The sequence below is a fragment of the Acanthochromis polyacanthus genome, chromosome 15 (genome assembly GCF_021347895.1).
Source record: "Acanthochromis polyacanthus isolate Apoly-LR-REF ecotype Palm Island chromosome 15, KAUST_Apoly_ChrSc, whole genome shotgun sequence".
NCBI classification, from domain to species: domain Eukaryota; kingdom Metazoa; phylum Chordata; class Actinopteri; family Pomacentridae; genus Acanthochromis; species Acanthochromis polyacanthus.
Window position 1 is genome coordinate 26,108,995 of NC_067127.1, and position 21,983 is coordinate 26,130,977.

A 21,983-nucleotide genomic window follows, 5' to 3' on the forward strand; every position below is an offset into this window, starting at 1 on the left:
ATTTCTGCATGTTATGCATATTGCCCCGCCCTGTCCTGCTGAATAATAGAACATTTCCAATAATAACAATAATACTAATGGCTACCAGCATTACACCACAATCATGACCACATCCATAACAACTGCCACATGCACACACACATTGGCACACACACTTCAATCAACACCAAGTCTGGCCCAATCATGTCAGCCCTAGCTCTTTCTATTTGCATAAAACAATTACCCTGGGCGGACTCAGGGTTCAATGTCGTCTAGACGACATGTTTCACCGTGGTGTCATCAAGCCGTGTGTCTGCCTGTGTGTGTTTGTGTGTATGTGGGAGTGTGTGTGTGTATGTGTGTGTGTTTGGGGGGGTGACACTAGGTTGGTTGTAAATTAGCTAGGGTATGGTTGCTCGGGCACTGGCCGCATCACATCACCCTGAGGCGCATGGGGCTTGGAAGGATTTATTCACATAGATAACACACACACATGCAAATTAGGCAGCCAAGACACACACAAACACACACACACACACACACACACACACACACACACACACACACACACACACACACACACACACACACACACACACTCATGCACCCGCGTACACACTCCCACATACACACACACACACACACACACACTGCAGTGACATGGAGGAGTTAGGGGAGAACCAATATTCATATGGGGGCATAGGGCAGAGAGAAAGCAGGGAAAAAGGATTGTGTATGGGAGTGTGTGTGTGTCAGTGTACACACGTGTTTGTAGATCTCTTTTTCTCTCTCCATCTTCCTCTCTCTCTACTAAGCTTTCACCACCCCATTATTTTCTGCTACTGAGCCTCTGCGATCAATACACACAACACACCGGGCATCAGAGAAAGAAGGAGAGGTTGGCTTCTGATCTACCCCTCCTCCCCTCTGACCGACCAGAGGCCATGCGGAAAGGAAAAGAAAGGAGCAATAACAAATGACAAGACACACTTTTGCTTATTTGTCCCTGAACTGACTTTTGTTTAGAAGAGTCACTATTCAAGACCAATTAGCAGATAAGGGGAGAGTGTACTGTGTGTGTATATTACATGTGGACATGTGTTTCTGACTCCTACACTGACACACAGTCTGGGAACTGACTCCTATTTTTGCTTCAGCTTTGCCCATGTTTTGTCCAACCAATTATTATTGTATTACAGTTTAATTTATTAAAATTTAAAACAATAACACGAGATTACTATGTACACCATGAATTCACACACAAGTGATGAATAAAAGTAATATATACTGTATGTACCTATGTACAATTTAATGTAGTTGTGTCCTGTCCTGAGACAAAAATAGTCACAAATAAAGTGAGGAGATAAGGAGGTTGCACTAAAAATCAGAAAAGATAAACTGCACCTAAAGTGTAATTCTGATTTATTTCAATCTGTCATATGGGTCAGTCGAACTCTACACTTGTGATTTCCATTGCAGAGAGTCTGAGGAATGAACAATCAGGAAAAAAAATAGTATATATCAGGACAAACAGTGCAAGCCTCATGCAGCTATTTAGATTTTTCAAAACAGTTGAAATTTTTACATAAATAATTTCAAACACTGAACACAGAGAGTAACTGCCATGTACAGCACATAGACTGTATATATAGTGGACGTAGCATCTGGCTCCAGAATTGAAGCCAACCCAGAAGTGTCAAAAACTTGCAATATCCCGCCGTCCGCTAGGGTTGGCTCCAAAAAGCTTTTTCTCCATAGACCCCAATTCATTTTTGGAAAAAATAAAATTTGATAGACTGATTTTATACACCTCAGGATTTTTTTCCCGTTAGTTTTCATGGTCAAAATGAGAGATCAGGTGGTCGATCTTAAAATAAATCAATACTGAATTTTAAATAAATCGTTAAAGTAGGCGGAGCCAGGGGGCGTGGCTATACTTGATAGACAGCAACAGAAGCCTCTGCGGTAAAATGTGGGCGGGATAAGAGAGTCCTCAGCCAATCCTGCCCCTAGTTACTCTCCGGTCCAGTCTGTTTGATGACACTTTTTACGTCACTGGCTCCAAAAAATCCAAAACGGTGACCAGGAAGTAGCAAAATCCGGGCTTCATTTTCTCGGCGTTGAAACCAACGGGTGACGTCACGGTTAGTTTACGCCTGGTACAGCACAATGATCTACATTTTGGGCAACTTCCCAGTTGACCTCATCACAAATCCACACACACCAATTTGTTTGCAAGTGTGATGCTGCCTTTCACTGCTGTCATACTGTCTTCTGAGGTAGCCTAAAGTTCTGAGAGCTGCTGCCGTTCATTTCACTTTTATGGTTAGACTGTATTTATTAGACAGATAAGGAACTAAACTATATAAGAAGAGACTCAAAAGAACAGTGCAGTATTTGAAAGGAAACAGACTGTCCTGAAAGACAACATGCATTTTGAAACTGGTGGTATATCTTCAGCCACAGTTGATTGAAAAGGGAAACTTGTGCTGCAGAGAGTTTGACCTGTTGATTTCCAACTTGGAAAAACAGATGAGTCCACTACTCAGAATGATTACAGAGTTGTAACTACAAGAAATGCATTTGTGAAGCATACCAACTTTACTGTTGTGGAGATTTTTTTGCCTCAAAATTGACTGAAGAATAGATAAAGGCAAGCGAGATAAATGTAAAAATGTTTAATGTATGTGAGGTCACCTGGCACAAGCAGAAAGCAAAGACATGATTACAACTGTAATGTCTGGTTGACAAAATAGAAAAAAAGACCAGGATGTAAATCTTTGGGAACTGTGGGAGTTTCTTCTCCTTTAGCATGAGTCCTTGTTTTCCCAAATACCTTCAATGGAGTGGGTGGATGCAAAGTTACATCCACCCACAATCGACCGGACTACTATGGTCACATTTATGGTGAAATATGCTTCATTGAAATAGCCTGAATTTAAGTTTAAGGTAATGGAAATCAGTGATGGATGCTTGTCACTCATTGATGGAAACTGAACAGCACAAGTGAAAATAAGTAAAAAATAAAAACGCAACATTTAACTGCTGCAGTCACTGGAAAGAATTCAACAGCAGTAAAATGCTTTCTGCACTCAGTCCCTAATGTCATTATGTACCCCAACTCATATAAACATCGTACACAAGTAGAATGTGGGAAGCCTTACAAATTGCATGTAACTTCTGTATATTTACTTGCATTCGTTTCTTACGATAAACATGCTCCAGATTCAATTGCATACTTCAATGTGGGGTGTAAGTTATGGGTACAGATAAAAATTTTATGAAGCCTTTTATATGGAGTACGAAAGAGCAGCTATTATGGAATGGATTACGATGCAAGGAAGACCACAGTGCTGACCCTTCCTGCTTTGGAGGGATTTCCTGAGTGATTCTCGAGGACCCCTGGAGAGTCCCAGCACCCGAGTTTGGGAAGCAGTAATAAAATATGCAAAAGAGAACATCTAGATACTGTAGAGACAGTTTATGTATGTGTGCAGTGTGTATAGTGTGTGTGTGCAACTGTATCTGTGAACAGCCACCAGTCTTTACAGGCACTGCATACCAGTCGTCCCTGTTTGTATTTATATGTCTGGCTCCCAGGCTCTGGCCTTGCACAGTGCCTGACCTGTTTCACCCCATTCATGACCCACCCCCTGTTCTGTTCTGTCGACGCACACAAATATGCGCTAAAAGTTAGTCAAACATCCAGCGAACCCCTATGTGATCTGCAAAGTGTTTTTGTGCGATGTGATTAATTATGTAATACCTACTCAACACAATTCGAGTGTTGCTTTACTTTCCCTTAAAATAAATGCTGAGAAAAAGCGATAGGAGAGGAGAGGCGAGGGGAGGAGGTGGGAAAAGAGGAGGAGGAAGGCGTGGGGTAGGGTAATTATCCCTGGCAAAGGGGGTGGCATGCCCTGAATGGAGAGGCAGAGTGACAAGAGCACACGGTGACAGGCCCTTGCCCTTCACACACACACACACACACACACACACACACACACACACACACACACACACACACACACACACACACACACACACACACACACACACTAAAATAGAGAGAGAAGAAGGAGGAGAGTGCTACAGAGAGGGCAGTGGAGGGAGGGAGAGGCTGTGACATCCCAGACCCAGACTGCAGGATTAATGATGAATAAAAAGAAAGAAGTGCACACAAAGGAGACGGAGGGAGAGAAGGAGCGAGGGGGAGCAAAATAAAAAAAAGAGAGAGAACAAGAGAAACAGAAAAGGAGGAAAAGAGAGACCCCTTTTTTTTTATCCCACTAGGATGGATGAAGTTGTATTGTAAGTCAGGCCTCCTAGGAGTACATATCTATAGACACACACACACGCACACACGCACACGCGCAGACACATTCACAGTCATTTCAAAGGAGCACACATCAGTGTATATGCGTGTGAATGCAAGTACACAAAATGATGAAAATAAACACTTCTTTATTTCTTCATCACTTCTTTCACTTTATAAACTACTGGTGTCACATATAATAAGAGTAATTCCTCTGCGTACACACACACACACACACACACACACACACACACACACACACACACACACACACACACACACACACACACAGACTCATACATAAAACAGGCTCCTCACATTCATGCACAAACACATGGCACTGTGAATCAGCGGATGCTTAATCAATGTCAGAATTCAATCAATAGCCCAGTCCCATGTGACAAAGGGGGGCTCCCTCCTCTTCCTCTACTCTTCCTCCTCTCTCCATTTCCTGTCATCTCCCTTTCCTCTGCCTTCCCTATCATTTCTTTGCCTCATCCTCCTCTTCATTTCACCTTGCCTATGCCCTAAAGTCACTTAGAAGGGCACAGACAGTGTTGGTCAACACAACAGCAGCCCCCCCACATCCCATTTCCCCAAACCGATGACAGAAATACAGTATGTGGGGCTGAAACAGCGACTCTAATGTCCTAGAGAAACATCAACGGAGGATGACTCTGAAATGTTACTTACTGTCTGGTTTCCATTTACCTTGTCTGTCTTATTTATTACAACTATAGATGTTTTATCTTTATATTTCTTTAATTAGAAGATTATTTTTCTGCCACAATGCAGCCATGTGACAGTTTGTGTCTTTGTTTTGAGATGTGCTGTATAAAGACTGTTTAATAATATCCTAATCAAGGTTTTTTAACAAACATATATAGGCCTATTTGCTGCAGTTGTTGTTGAAGTGCAGTTTTTGTTTAAAAAATGAAACATTTCATTAAATTTTATGTCAGAAACAACTTCAAAGAGTTTGGAGTCTGCAGCATGGACTGTATGTGAAGGTGAACAATGCATCACTGTTTCCTCACAATGTACCAACGTGAAGCTAAAATATTGTGAATATGGCCACTGCCATCTTGCACCGGGAACACAATTTGCAACTACAGTTTACACAGCTGAGACCAGGATGTGGAAAGATGTTACTGAAGTCTTACTGGCCGGCCTAAATATGAACACGCACCCTCTAAACTTCATGTACTCCAATGACTTTCATTGATGCTCAATGTACACATAATTTTTCAGATAAAACAAAAACGTTTTCTAGTCAGCAAGCTACATATGAACTTCTGTTATCACAAAATGATTGTGTTCTTACCCTGGTACCATGCAAGGGACATCATTATCAAATGTCATCAGTACAAGTTGGTAACATGAGAGCTGCCATATCATCCATCAAAGTCTATAAGGTGCTAGTACCACATACAGTAGCCAAACTTATCTCCACAACACTGTGTCAGCACTGGAGAATAGTCTGACTGCATTCATTAACATTCAAGAAAATGGCCTGAATTGTTTGTCTTTTTAAACCAGTCAGAGCCATCTTCGGCAATGATAGGGCACAGAATGTAGCGATGGTGTCCCTTCAAAATAGTGATGGGGGAACTGTTTTGGTGAAACATTTGCATGCACAGAGGTGATCACTGTCTTTCGATAATTCATTTAAAATATGCAGACCTGTTTTCCTGCATGATCCAAATCTTTGGCAAAATCTGAAATTTTTAGCATGTTGCTTACTGTATTGAGCTTACAGTAGCATGAAGAAAGTAAAGCAGGAGAAGGCAGACTTAGACCTGCAGTCTACTACTGAGTCAAACCAGTGGGCTACAGTTGATGCCATATTGGCATGGGAAGAGGCTGGAGGAGAAGCTGGTTCAGAACAACGCGCGGGACGTGTGGAGAGGACTTAAGAACATTTCTGGACATGGACAGAGTGCCAGAGGGACAGCTGATGGAGACCAGCGCAGGGCGGATGAGCTGAACTGTTACTTTAACAGATTTGATTCTCCCCCTACCCCCTCTGCCCCCCCTTCCTGCTCCCCCCTCTTCACACATCCCCAGCCCAGCGGACTCTCCCCTTCCTGCGACACCTTCACCGGCCCCCAATTCACCCTCAAGGACTATTCCCACCCCCTGCAGCCCACCTCACTCCCCCCCTCACTCCCCCCTCTCCTTCACACCGGAAAAAATCTTTCGGTTTATAAGGAAGATGGCGCTGACCGAGGGCGACACGCCAAGAGCCTCTCTCTGCTTGTCTTTAGTTTTACTCTTACTGATAAGTTTGTTTTTGCTGCCAGTGGCCTCTTTAATAACATATGACCGCCAAACTCTTTTGGATATCAGACAACATGTCCTGGATGAGTTTGTTTTTCACGGATTCCCAGCGGACACTGTGAAGAAACCATCACAGTGCACTGAGTGGCACAGATTGAGTGGCAGCTCCAGGTGCAGCAGAAGGCGTAAGAGAGGAAGACGCGGAGGACTCCTGGTTCGACTAAGACGCCGACCCACACGAGCGCCGATTCCAAGCGTTTTTCTGACCAATTTGCAATCAATGGGGAACAAGATGGATGAGCATCGCTGCCGAGTCAACACTGAGCGGGACTTGAAGAACTGTTGTGTTTTTTGTTTCACCGAAACGTGGACTAAACCTGACACGCCGGATAATGCCATACATATCGAAGGCTTCTCTGTACATCGCTTAGATCGCTCTATGGACACGACTGGTAAAATAAAGGGTGGTGGAGTGTGTATTTATGTGAATAACTTGTGGTGTTTCAAAATCCTGCTCGCGGGACCTTGAACGCATCACCGTCAAGTGCCAGCCGTTCTACTCACCTCGAGAGTTTTCCACTGTTTTAGTGACCGGAGTTTACATCCCAACCGACGCTGACGAAAAGGCAGCCCTGGAGGAGTTACGCAGTGCTATTGGTGCGTGTGAGAGACGGTATCCTCAAGCCATTTCCATCGTAGCGGGGGATTTTAATCATGGCAAAAGTGTGCTACCAGAATATTACCAACATGTCAGTTGTCCCACGCGGGGGAAAAAGACTCAAGATCGTTGTTATTCCACCATAAAAGGAGCATATAGATCTGTGCAAAGACCACATTTTGGGAAATCGGATCATTTCTCAGTGCTTTTGCTTCCTGTGTATAAGCAGAGAGTCAGACGGGAGAAGCCTACTGTGAAAACTGTACAGCACTGGACCGCAGAAGGAGAGCTCAAGCTACAGGCTTGTTTCGACTCTACTAACTGGGAAGTTTTTAGAGACAACTCAAATATGCATGAGTATGCTGATGCTGTTTCTGACTATATTAAATTTTGTGCAGACATGTGCATTCCAACTCGCACTTATCGCTCCTACTCAAATCAACAGCCATGGTTCAACAATGATGTCAAACAGAAGCTCAGAGAGAGAGAGGTGGCCTTGAAATGTGGAGACGCAGAGCGTTACAAGGCAGCCAGGTATGGGCTCCAGAAAGCCATAAGAGCGGCAAAAAAAGATCATAGAGACAAATTGGAAGAACACGGGAGAGAGAATAACTCTAGGCACCTATGGAGGGGTTTTCAAGAGGTCACAAACTATAAGTTAAAGCCAAACACTAATTCAATCACCTGTGCCTTTTCTCCAGATGATCTGAATAGTTTTTACTCTCGTTTTGAGCGAGATGTGGACTCATCAGGGCCTTTACCAAGTGAGGACTGGAACATGGATAGTGGAGTAGGACTTGAAATCACAGAGACTGATGTGCACAGAGTTTTTAAATCTGTTAAGACTGGAAAAGCAGCGGGGCCAGACGGCATTACACCACGGGTCCTAAAATGCTGTTTTAGCCAACTTGCAACTGTCTTTGTGGATATTTTCAACTTGTCACTATTACTTTGTGAGGTTCCCACATGTTTTAAACGATCTATAATGGTGCCTGTGCCAAAGAAATCCTCTGTTACTACGATGAATGACTTTAGGCCCATAGCCCTAACTTCAGTGATAATGAAGTGTTTTGAGCAGCTGGTTAAACAATACATAAACAAAAACTTGTGCGCTACCATCGACCCGCTACAATTTGCCTACAAGGAAAATAGAGCTGTGGAGGATGCTGTCTCATTGGCCCTACACACTGTGTTACAACATCTAGACCGGCCAGATAGATATGTCAGGATGCTTTTTGTTGACTACAGCAGTGCTTTCAACACAATTATTCCATCTACTCTTGTAACTAAGCTAAAAGATCTAGGTCTTAGCTATTCCATATGTCAATGGTTACAGGATTTCCTGACAGGCCGTCCACAGACAGTGAGGGTAGGGACCACTTACTCATCCACTGTTGTTTTAAACACCGGGGCCCCCCAAGGATGTTGTCTAAGTCCTTTGCTGTATAATCTGTATACTTCTGACTGTGTGGCAAAACATTCCACCAACAGAATTTTTAAGTTTGCAGATGATACTACAGTTATAGGTCTTATATCGGATAACAATGAGGTGCACTATAGAGAAGAGGTACAAAGCCTGGTCACTTGGTGTCATCAAAACAATCTGTCCTTGAATGTGGAGAAAACAAAGGAGCTCATCATAGATTTCAGGAGGAATAAATCTATCTGTAGACCTGTTCATATTAACGGCACTTCAGTTGAGGTGGTTAATAACTTTAAGTTCCTGGGCATTTATCTCTGTGACAATCTTACTTGGTCTCTTCACATCAGTTGTGCTATTAAAAAGGCCCAGCAGAGACTCTATTTTCTGAGACGCCTCAGAAGGTATGGACTGTCCAAAGAAATACTCAAAAACTTTTATAGCTGTACAATCGAGAGTGTTCTGACCTCTGGTCTCCTGGTGTGGTTTGGAAACATTACGGGAGATGATCTCGCTCGGCTGGTGCGGACTGTAAAAACTGCATCAAGAATCATTGGATCCCCTCTGCCTCAAATTGGTCAGTTGTTTGAAAAGCGCTGTGAGAAAAAGGTCCTGAGCATTATGCAGGACCCCAGTCATCCTGCTCATGCTCTCTTCTCCTACCTGCCATCGGGGAGACGTCTGCGCTGCCTACAAACTAAGACCTGTAGATTTAGAGACAGTTTTTATCCTAAGGCGGTGCGGCTCATGAACATTAGCCTGAAGAGGCGCTGATAACTCTTATTGTTTGTTGTTGGTGTTGTGTTTTTAAATTGTATTTATTGTTTTTATTGTATTGGCTTGCAGAGAGTGTGCCAGGGGCAAACTATTTTTCATTGCTTGTGGTACCTTGTACCCTAATGTATATGACAATAAACTAAACTGAACTGAACCAGGTGAGGAGACAGCTGAGGCAACTGAAGCAGAGGAAATCTGCAGGACCAGATGGCATCAGTCCCAGGCTGCTGAGGACCTGCGCGGACCAGCTCTGTGAGGTCCTCTGCCACCTCTACAACCTGAGCCTCAGCCTGGAGCGGGTCCCCGTCCTTTGGAAAACCTCCTGTGTGGTCCCAGTCCCTAAAACAGCTCACGCCAAGGAACTGGCCCACTACAGACCTGTCGCCCTCACCTCCCACCTCATGAAGACCATGGAGAGGCTCCTCCTCCACTACCTCCACTCAGTGGTGAGCTCTGACCTGGACCTGCTGCAGTTTGCCTACAGGCCCAACATGGGGGTAGAAGACGAGGAGGATGTTGACCAAGCTCTCATCCATCATGGACAACAGCTCCCACCCACTGCACCGGACTGTAGTGGAGCTGAGCAGCTCCTTTAGCACAAGACTCAGACACCCTCAGTGCAAGAAGGAGCGCTACCGCAGGTCCTTCATCCCCACTGCCATCAGACTTTATAACACTACTATGTAGTTGTTATTATGTGCAATATTTATTATCTGTTCTTGCACTTTCCTGACTTTTGCACTCCTTTGTTTTTTTGTTTCTAAGAGCCCTGTAACGGTAAATTTCTCCTTTGTGAGATCAATAAAGTCTATCTTATCTTATCTTATCTTATCTTATTTGTTGTACCATTAAGCCACTGCAGAAGAAGAAGGCACACTAAAATGGCATAATTTAAAGAGGTCTAGTGAATCCTGAAGTAACATTTGTTTCATGGTTTACTTGTACAAAAGTTATGATTTCACCATTGCTTCAACAGATCTTATGTATTCATCTGCCTTTATTGAAGAAACTTCTTTGCTCTCTCACCCGAGGAGTTGAAGCTTCAGATGCTGAAGTCATATGGTTAAGCATAATTTTTGTCAAGTTCTCCTCTTCAGGCAAGCATAAAAAGTTTCTTGTTGTTACTGCAATTTTGTCTTTAACATTTTCTCCTTTTCCACTCAAGGTGTTTTGTAAATTGAAAATACACACAAAAAAACAGGTCGATGGAAATGCAGCAGCCCTGCTTTGTTTAGCCACTAATCCACAGGTGGGGGTATCGTTTAAAGATAGGCTACAGTGCACCAACAAAGGCAGGGAACACTGCAAGCTACAACAATAATTGTTGTACTTTCAAAACCTATTCATAGGTTTAGTATTGTAATTTTCGTATTTTTGTGGATAACAGAGGAAAAAATCTATGTCACAAAATTATGCATTTCAGCTGGAAGTAGTTGCTATATTATCTGTGTGTAAAGAGTTTTCTCATGTGTATGTTTGCATGCAAAAAGCCATTAACTTTACAAATAGCATTTTTAAACCAATATACCGTAATTGATCAATAATGAATAAACGAGAATTACAACCCCACAAAATTGATTGTAATATGCGTAATTGCACTGTCGATATTACAGAATACTACTACAGATTTTACTTTTTATACCGGGGGCTATATTTCATTCAATCTATCTGCATAACTGGTAAAAGGAAACTTGTATGAAATTCTGTGGTTTGTTAACTTGCATGAATGTTATGCATGTTGAATGATATCAGTCTGTAGATTGAACATAAATGCTGTGTGTGTGTGTGCACGCGTGAGCACGTGCGTGCGTATGTATTCCTATCCCATGGTATGTAGACATGACAGTGCTGCCTCTCTCTGTCATCTCCTGGGAAAGGCAGCTGTAGTATCCTCATACAGCCTCAGTCTGTACACCCACACACACACACACACACACACACACACACACACACACATACTATGTTTTTCTATCATTGTGGGGACATACCATTGCTTCCCATTCATATCTAACCCCTAACCCTTACCCTAACCCTAACCTTAACCCAGACCAAAACAATGCCTAACCCTAAAGAAACGTTTTTGCACTTTTACTTTTTTCAGTAACAACAACGTGGCCAAGAAAACACTGTTTAAACTTGTGGGGACCGAAATGAGGTCCCCACAAGTGGCATTGTTTTTGGTTTTCCTACAGTTGTGGGGACATTTGGTCCCCACAAGTATAGCCAGCACCTGACCACAACCGCACACACACACACACGCACGCACGCACACACGCACGCGCACACACACACACACACACACACACACACACACACACACACACACACACAGCTGAGCAGTCCAAGAGTAATATATTTTGTGTGTGTGTGTGTGTGTGTGTGTGTGTGTGTGTGTGTGTGTGTGTGTGGCTGGGGTGGGGGGTGGAGGGGTCTTTATGGGCACACACAGTATGGACATAACTACACAGTATGGACATGAATACTGAAGCACACACAGAGTTGCTAGCAATAAGGTTGTGTTATTAAAAACCCAATGTTGTGTGAGACTAATGTGATTGTACTGTAATGCTTGCTTATGAAGATGTAAATGGTGCTATGAGAGACTGGTTTACATAGCTGTTATTATTTTGGTGTGTTTAAATGACAGAGAAATAACCTTTGCTTGTCCATCTGGAATAAATAGGCTTCCCTGTGTTCATAAAAATACAATTTTCGCTGGAACAGTTATGAAGTTATGTCTGCAAGATAGTGTATGTGGTATTATTTTGTAACTTGACCAAAATACTGCTTCAGCATGTCTTGTGTTTATCTGTGGTATTGTAAAACTGAAGTTCTGTTGTTCCTTCCAGGGACAAATTAGTCTCCATTTCAACTGACTTGCAGGTGTTTGGACTGCAGGAGACGAACCAGACCACCTCGAGACAGAACCAATGAGCTTTTTAACAGCTTCACTCAGTAAATGCTCTTCTCAAAATACAAAAGCATCATTATGATTTACGAGATGGTTTGGGAGAATTATGTCAAACTCAAGAATTTCTTCATACTTCTATATGCTTAGAAAACCAAAGAGCACCTTAAAGGAATTCATTCATCACTTTTTGTTGTTGTTTGCACTTTATAGACAATGTTTACACAGGAAGAGTAATGTGACCACTTGTTTTGGATGTTTCAGCCAAATAAATGTTATCAGTGCATATTCATCCCATATTGGTCAGTCAGGACTTTCACCTCTTTCTAGTAGGCTTAGTAGTCCATTATTGTCTTTCTTACTTTCACTTACAAAGAGAAACAAAAGTCCACATTTGGATGACATTCAGATAAAAGGCTTGGTCAACTTTAGAAAAGGATCAAAGTTTGGGTTAAAAGACTTCCTGTGGGTAAGTTTCTGAGATGTTACCAAGCTCCATTTTGTTTCTTCCAGGGAGACGACTCCACTGGAGAGTTAACACGCTTTCATTCAATCACTAAGATTGTTATCTGCATTACTTAGTTTAACACGATGGATGACAACACACTTACTGGGCCTACTGAAGAGCGGAGGAGGTCCCTACTGGCCAAAATAATATGTGGTGAAAACTATTTAATAGGAGTTGGAATTAATAGGAGTTTGAAAGTTGGAATCTGGTGCATGAACAGCATGTCAGCAGAGCAGACATTCAGGTGTTCCATCGGCATGTACACAGGATGTCATTAAGCACAGAATTCAACTATAGGTCACCTATATCACCTATATTTTCTATTTCCCAAAACAGAATTACTGTAGATACTTGTGAATTGTAGTTGTAATAATCCATGTATGGTTCACTATTCGTTTTTCTGTTTCAAAATAAAATGAGAAAAAAATAATAATTTATTTATATTTTTGTTTTTCGTTTAAAAATTAAATTTGAAAAACGAAGAGTACAGAAAGAAAAAAAAACACTGCATTTTTACCAAGTTTAAAGTTTAAACAAAAAAAATAGCCTTTTCCCATTTGGATGCTACCAGCAGAACCGGAAAGCAAAATCAGAACTCGTGGTGACTTGACTTGACTTCTCTGTCCCAAACTCTGCACTACATACTTTGAAAACAGCAAAGACATGTTTGTCTTATTTAGAGGGAGTAGAAGCATCACACTGAGAGCTCATGATCTCGGTGTGAACAAAATTGCTGTAGTATTCAGGGCTTAAAGTTTTCCGGCGCTGCGCCGGATTTCCGGCGCATGGAAGTGTACCATTTAAAAAATTTCTTCCATCTCCCTCCCGAAGGCTCCAAGCATGTGCGTCATTGTGCATTCAGTTGCTCCGCTTTAATCAATCAAACTCCAAATCCTATATTAAAAAATATACACCTTCTGTCCAGGCATGCGACTTTCTGATAGAACTTTTATCCAATTACAGTTTTCTAACTGCGAGTGCGCATCGACTGCTGGGCGCACGATATGCTGCGCCCTCTTGGTTCGGCATCGTCAGTGCTGCTGAGCCACTGATAAGAAATAACAGTATCCCACAAACAAAATCCAAATTTGTTGGTGTTTTTTGTAATTATATTTTAAGGGAATTACTGGAAACACATTGATATATATTGCATATTATTTATTTTATTTCTGCTTGGACTGTATACCCATTCCACACGTGTCCCAGCCCTGTGGCTGCCTGGTCTCTCCAGAGCGCACGGAGCTCCAATCTGTGAGTGGTGCGGTGAAGAATCGAGCAGCTGATCACTGGTCAATAGCGTTGGAGCTTGTGTTTAGCCCAAAGACGCAGATACTAAAGTTTGCTCAGACTTTGTGTGACAGAGGAGAGAGGATGTGTCTCTGCTGATTAACAAAGAGAGCCGCGATCCCTGAGCCGCGGTGTGTTGACTCGCCCCATTGGCGTAAGTGCGTCAGTGGCGATGCACGTGCATGCCCCACAGTCCCCATGGTTTCGCCACAAAATAAAAACAAACGGGCTTAGGTATTGAATTAAAAAAAGTAACAAAAACAGAAGTTGTTGATTTTGTTTGATTTCTTAATCTTTAAACATTGTCTATGTGTTTTACAACGGCAAAAGGAAAAAAAAAGAAACAGCTATTTAGTTTGCTGGATTTTATTTTGAAAGGAAAAAAAATCAAAGATCAAGCCATACCGATTTGTCCCATTATTCTACTCAGAACATCTGTTTAGTTAAATATGCACAAACTGAATGTAGCTTAGGTGATATTAACCTTTTTTTATTTGAGGACATATAGGATGTTTGTAATAATGAGTTAAATAGCTCTCAGCAGATTTTGTGACCTTATGCATCCGAATGATGTCTAGCCACAAACAAAAACTCTCCAATCTTAAGCAAATATTATTAGTAAGAACAGAACGAACGTATGGGTTGTGTGAAATGAATAATGGATAGGTAGTTAAATAAGAATGTTCTTAGCCTGCTTTTCACCGTTTTTTCTTCCCAAAATATAGATTAAAAATAGAAACATTTAAATTGAAAGCCAACTGAACAAATTATACAGTGAATACATTTTTTCCCCTTACCAAAAACAAACAAAATGTGTGTCAGTTCAAATTGAAAGTCAAATGATTGAAACTAATCACACAGATTATTGAGGTGTATCAAATGAGCAGCTACTAACATGCGTATGTGTGGTTATGTGCTACAGAGGGCTTCTTAATCAGATCTTTGTGAGAAATGGGCTGACTCCAGAGGAAAAGGCCAGAGTAGAAGTTCTTCAGCATGAGCAGTCCATTCCCACCAGGACCCAGATAAACCAGATCAGGAAGGCCCGGATTTCTTTGCTAGTTACAGAGTTTGAGAGAGTCAGCATCATGATCAACTTATTCAGAGGTATCTTATATTGTGAGGCAATAACTAAAATTGCATTTAAGAGTTAATACTAGTACTTTTATTACCTGCTTAAATACAAAGTTGGTATAGCAAGTGACATATGACAGTTTATTCTCTTGTAGTGTTCCAGAGAATATTAAACAAATTAATTCTGTTGTCTGTGTTTTGCAGTTTATTTCAACAAACAACATTTTGAACAACATGTTAAAAAGAAAATGTTCAGAAAATTCACAAACAAAGCAAAAAAGAAGAAAGAAATGACTTTTTCAAACAGTATTCTCCAAGCACTTAATATTCTCTTGAGACTGACACTTGAGATAATGTTGTAAGTAAAAATTGTGCCGTATGAAGGAAAGCAGCATAGTTTTGTAGCAGTTTTGTTGTGGTTGGTGTTGTTTTGAGTTCTTGTTAAATCTATTGAAGAGATAAAAAAAATTATTAAAAGTTATTAATAATACATGTACTTGATTTTCATGATTTTTCCCCTTTACACTAAAATAAATCTTTGCAATTATAGTGATGTGGTATTGAAACATCAACACAAAAAAAAAAATCTGACTTGGAGCACTTTCTAAAATGCCTTAAGTTTTGGCCGAGTAAGGTTTTACATTTGAGCAACAATAAAATAGTGGGATCATAATGGGCATTATTTCCACCAGATGACCTCATATTTGCTCTGAATTAATAGAATCTCATATATATTGTGTTTTAGTGAGTTTTAAAACACATTTAAATACGTTTATTGACACTATAAATTGGATCTTAGAAGTTCAGGCTCAGGATTTTTTCTCACTTTAAGCCCTGAGTATTCCAAGTAAGCATTTTTAGGTATTAAAATGTGAAGAACTCTTGCGAGTCCGACCGCTGTTCCAGTTAAACTGGCGATCAGGTTAGCTGTCGATAGATTCCGTCTCCAGATGTTTCGTCACAGAATCGTCCAGACCAGACCTGGCTGTGTGTGAAATATATACACCAAATAAGGAAGATCTTGCCAAAAAAAATGTCAGCATCATTTCTTAATAAAGTCTATATCCATGTAAATATCACTTACAGGCAGTAAAAAGAAATGTGCTGGGGAAATAAAAAAACACATATTTTTATGAACAGTGAGAGTATCAGAAATGATGGAATCCAGAGACAAAATCAGAGAACACAGTCTCACTCATCATACCACAGATCAGTTCAACAAACATCCCACTGCATCCACATAGATCTTTGTCATTCTGTCAGGTGTTTAACATCTGGTGATTGTTCAGGAAACATGCCCAGGTTAACTGTGGATAATCACAACTTAATACAGGCTGCCTCGTTAATAACGAGCCACAGAACTAATTATTGTCTTACCAAGAAAACCCACAACATAGAAGCTCGTTCACTGCTGTGTGCTCGTCTGAGTTCAGTGGAACAGATCCAGAGCAGAACTTCAGGTTTAACTCGGGTTTATTCACAGAAACACTCAGACCCTTAGCAGCATCCCATGATGACCCTAACCCCTTGATAAGATTTGATGAAATGCATTAGAACAAGCTGAGACTACGTTGTTAAAACTAGTCACTCAGAAAACAATAAAAACACATTAAGTCCTCTGTCCTAACCATCATTTCAGAGCACGATAACCACTGACAATATTAAATAAAAATGGAAGTAAAGGGATCCAACCAGGTCAAAACAAACAATATATTTGTGTGAGTTGTGTCTTTCCAAAACCCCTGACTGGTTTAGAAATGGCTAAAAGATACTTTTAAAGATGTCACAAAAGAAGACTAGAATTCTTTCAGTACTGTACAGTCTAAGTGATTATACTACTCAGACAGTTTGTGTTGTAGGCTATTTTTGTAATCCTTTTTACATCCTTGTGAAGATGTTTATCGGACTGATCGGTGATACGATGAGTGAGACTGTGATCTCTAATTTTATCTCTGGATTCCATGGTTTCCAATCCTCCCACTGTTCACAAAAATATGTGTTTTTTATTTCAACCAGCACATTTCTTTGTATTGTCTGAAGATGATATTTACATGGATATAGACTTTATTAAGGAAGTGATGATGACGTTTTTCGATGAGGTCTTCTTTATCTATTATCTTTATTTCACACACAGCCAGGTCTGGTCTGGACAAATCTGTGACGAAACATCTGGAGAAGGAAATTATCGACAGTTAACCTGATCATCAGTTAAACTGGAACAGCGGCACCAATAGATGACGAGTATCCCGTCATAAACTTTTGTCCGTATGTTGGACCTGTCTGTAAAACACACACACAAAAGTGAAACATAACATTCTACAGTTCAAGAAATATGGCCCTGAAAATAGCATATTCGGTTAACAAAACAAATTACAGCTCTCTCCATTGAACACGATTGCATCTTCTTAAACTGCTCTCCATGCAGAACCTCCTGACACTCATAGAGCAATGTGGCGACACAAAGTGTCGCTGATTTCTGCGTGGGTTTTGCCACTCTCAAAGAGAATGAAATTGGAAAAGGGCTTGAGTACAGCCATTCTTTATGTGTTCACGGTCCAGACCAGCATAAAACTGTTTTTCCTCGGCAACTTCCGGTGTTGCAACAAATTAAAACAACAGCTGTATTTTGCATTTCAGGTTTAAAAAGCTAGAGCAAAAATCCAACACTGTGGTTATTTCATTAGTGAATAATACATTTCTACATTTAGGTTTTAAACACTGAACAGAAATGTATTATATAACTAATATAACATAACAGCCATATTTTGATATTTTGATTACAGAAACAATTGTTTAAATGTGGTTACAGTATGTGTCCATACACACAATAATGTTACTATGTCACGATCCTCCAGCTCATGTGCTCTGGCTCGTTAAGCTAAGGACGAGCAGCGACCGTCGATCCAGCTGCCAATTCCCGGCCTGGCCTCCAGAAGGTCCCCGTCGGTCCAGCTGCCGGTTCCCGGTCCGGTCCCTGAAGGGCCCCCGTCAATCCAGCTGCTGGTTCCCAGTCCGACCCCCGGAGTGTCCCCGTTGATCCAACTGCCGGTTCCTGGCCCAGCCTCCAGAAGGTCACCGTAGGGCCCACTGCTGGTTCCCGGCCTGGCCTCCAGAAGGCCCCAACCGCCGCAGCTGCCAGTTCCCAGTCCGGCCGCCGGAGGACCTCCGTTGGCCTGGCTATCAGTTCCCGGTCCAGCCCCAGCCTGTCCTGCACCCGGACCGTCCCCCGGAGCGGTCCTGTCAGCCTGTCCGACTCCTCCAGCCTGTCCAGCCCCTGGACCGTCCTCCGACGTTGTCCCTCCCACCCGCCCGGTCCCAGCCCGCCCGTCCCTCGGGCCGCCTCCCAGAGCGGTCCCTCCTGCCGAATCCCTGCAGGTCCCGAGGTCATCCACCGGCACCCCGGTCCGCTACAGCCTGCTCACCGTTCACCGTCTTCTGTACGCTGCTTCCCAGACTCTGTCTATCCCTTTGGACTACCTTGCCTGTTTCCCTGCCATCGCCACAATCCCTCCCTTGGCTCTATCAGTTCTGCCTGCTTCCACCTCCCAAACCCTGGACAATTCGTGAGTCACCTTCCCGTTAATTTAGTTTAGTTTCATGTTTAGTTTTACCTTGGCCCTCGGGTCCACCCTTAGGGGCCTTTTACACGAGGACGCTTGCAGGTAAAAACGTCAAAATATTTCAACAAAACACCCTATCGTTTATACGAGGACGGCGTTTTGGGGGCTTAAAAATGCAAAAATTTGAAACCGGCCTCCAGAGTGGAAAAGTTGAAAACTCTCTGCTGTTACGCTTCCGTCTAAACAGCAAAACGCAAAACTTTGCCAAGATCTGACCACGTCACTTATGCGATTACGTCACATACGTGCGCTGGTGCTTTGGTTTGCCGGCCGGTACAAGGAAGTAAACAAAGATGTGTGATTATTTCCATCCTTCATACCTTCAAGCAACTCTGGCAGCTCTATGTACACTACAGGAGTTGTACCAACAAACGTGCAGAATCTGTACAGATTCCATTCATGAACATTTACCGCTCGTCTAAACGTGAAATGACAAGACACCACTTTTGCGTTTTCTGTTAAGATGGTCCTCGTATAAACGTAGCCTTAGTTCAGTTCAGTTTTAGTTTCTCCATTCTGCTATATTTTTCCCCTTTTTCTGTAAGAGTTTTCTGTTTATATATTTTATAAATCACTATTAATTCACCCACCCATCTGTGCCTGCTGCTTGGGTTCAACTCTGATTCGTGACAGAATGATGCAGCCTCTCATGAACCCAGCAGGCACCCTTGTTTTTTTATTTGTCCCCACCGGTTTCTGAGCTGTTAAAAGCCATCTCCTCAGCTGCTGAGAAACTGGCCGGTTATGTCCACTCTGTAGGGTCTGGGGCTCCCTCTCCGGCCATTGAAGCATTCCTGGTCGCCGCTGAGCACTACAGGGTCATTTTGGCGGGCTCTGCCGGCTCCGCGGATCGCTTACAGGATCCGGGGGTACGGAGGACCGCCGTGACGGCCGTTGGGGGGCTCAAGGCCATCTGTGCTGCCTTCGAGGGGCTTGAGGCTAACCGGCCAGGCAGCTCTCCTGACAGCCCACCTGATCCTGTCTCTCAGCTAGTCATAGAGCCGACAGCCCGAAAGCCTGGTCGCTGCAGACGCGGCTTAAGAAGACACCATAACTCCCCTACTTCTGCCCTGGAGGAGCCCTGTGTCACCTCCTCTGCAGTGCCAGGGGGGCCCCGTGCCACCTCGCCTGTAGTGTTAGAAGGACCTTGTGCTGCCTCACGTTACGAGCGGGTCGACGCCGCCACTGTCTCCGAGCGGGTCGACGCCGTCTCGACGCCGGCCCTTGCAGGACTTGCAGCCTTGATGAGGCGTAAAGCCTCCAAAGCAGCCCTTAAAGGAGCCAAAAGCTTCCCCTGCAGCGTCTAAGAAGCAGGAAGCTCCCCCTGCAGCTTCTAGGGAGTAAAAAGCTCCCTCCGTGGCCTTGAAGGAGCTAAAAGCTCCCCCCGCGGCCTTGAAGGAGCTAAAAGGCCCCCCCCCCCGCGGCCTTGAGGAGGCATCCCACCTCCTCAGCAGCTTCTAAGAAGCTAAAGGCTTCCCCTACAGCCTTGAGAAAACTAAAGGCATCCCCTGCAACTCTGAAGGAGCAACAGGCTCCCGCTGCAGCTCTGAAGAAGCAACAGGCTCCCGCTGCAGCCTTAAGGAGGCGGGACACCTCTTCTGCAGCCTTAAGGAGGTGTTGCCTCCTCTGCAGCCTTAAGGAGGCGTCCTGCCTCCTCCGCGGCCTTGTTGAGGCCTCCCGCCTTTTCCGCGGCCTTGTCGAGGTGTCTCGCCTTTTCTGCGGCCTTGATGAGGCATCCCGCCTTCCATGCGGCCTTGGGGAGACGTCCGGCCTTCCCCGCGGCCTTGGTGAGGTGTCCGGCCTTCCCCGTTGCCTTGGTGAGACATCCTGCCTCCCCTGAGCCCTTGGTGAGGCGTCCCGCCTCCCCCGAGCTCTTGAAAAGGCGTAGCCCCTCCTCGGCAGCCTTTAGGAGACGTAGTGTCTCCCCCCTAGCACTGAAGAGGCATAAGGCCACACTAACACCAAGTGGCTTCCCTGCAGTGGCCACCCTCACATCGAATGGTCCGCCTGCAGCAATAGCCTCCCCTGTCCTGTCCCCAGTCCCAGATCCAATTTTGCTCCCCGAAGAGTCTCCATGGCTCAGTTTGGCTCAGTCCCCTGTTGTTTGTTTAGTTCAGTCCCTCCAGTCCTCCTTTGTGCCTCCTGTTCCTTCTGTCCCTCCAGTCCTTTCAGTCCCTCCTGTCCCTCTAGACTTTCCAGTCTCTTCTGTCCCTTATCCCGTTCTGCCTCTTGTCCTGTCCCCTGAGGGGTCCCTAATTCTGAGCCCAGTCCCATCCCCAGTCCGGCCCCAGGAGGGGCCCTTGGCTCCAGCTCCACCCCTGGAGTGGCCTTCGGCTCCAGCTTTGTCCCCGGAGCGGCCACCAGCTCCAGCTTTGCCCCCGAAGGGGCCACCGGCTCCAGTTTCGCCCCCGAAGGGGCCCCACCGTCGCCGGTTTCCAGTTCGGCCACCGGCCAAACCCCCTTAGGGATCCCAACCCCCAGAGGGATCCCACCGCTGCCGGTTTCCAGTCCGGCCACCGGCCCAACCCCCGGAGGGGTCCCACCACTGCCGGTTTCCAGTCCGGCCACCTGCCCGACCCCTGGAGGGGTCCCACAGTGGCCGGTTTCTAGTCCGGCCACCTGCCTGACCCCTGGAGGGGTCCCATCGTCGCCAGTCTCCAGTCCGGCCCCCAGAGGGTCCTCGTCGATCCAGCTGCCGGTCCGGCCCCCGGAGGGTCCCCGTCAATCCAGCAGCCTTTTCCCGGCCCGGCCTCCAGAAGGTTCCCGTCGGGCCAGCTGTCAGTTCCCAGTCTGGCCGCCGGAGGACCTCCGTCGGCCTGGCTATCAGTTCCCGGTCCAGCCCCAGCCTGTCCTGCACCCGGACCGTCCCCCGGAGCGGTCCTGTCAGTCTGTCTGACTCCAGCCTGTCCAGCCCCGGCCTGTCCAGGCCCTGGGCCGTCCTCTGGAGCGATCCCTTCAGCCTGTCCGACTCCAGTCTGTCCAGCCCCTTTCCAGCACAGCCGGTGCAAATCTACAATCAAGCGCAGCATAAAAGTCTGGCTCTCCTCAGCTTCCATTGCTGCATCATTGCTCCACCCTCCATGCCACACAACGCACTCCACTACAGCCTGCTCACCGTTCACTGTCTTCTGTATGCTGCTTCCCGGACTCTGTCTAT

The 21,983-nt window shown here is 44.4% G+C and overlaps 1 protein-coding gene across 38 annotated transcripts in view; it reads right to left on the reverse strand.

Moving 5' to 3' along the window:
• Positions 1–21,983, reverse strand: part of LOC110961245 (uncharacterized) — a 557,011-nt gene that overhangs the window by 43,809 nt on the left and 491,219 nt on the right. For 2 of the 38 annotated variants that reach the window (XR_007947014.1, XR_007947016.1), the window contains one exon: positions 18,533–18,748. The exons of 33 other annotated variants lie outside the window; for them this stretch is intronic. The gene's annotated coding sequence lies outside the window, so the exon portion shown is untranslated. Of the gene's footprint in view, positions 1–18,532; positions 18,749–21,983 lie in introns of those variants that run through there. 3 more of the 38 variants (XR_007947013.1, XR_007947015.1, XR_007947012.1) reach the window with 3 other exon arrangements.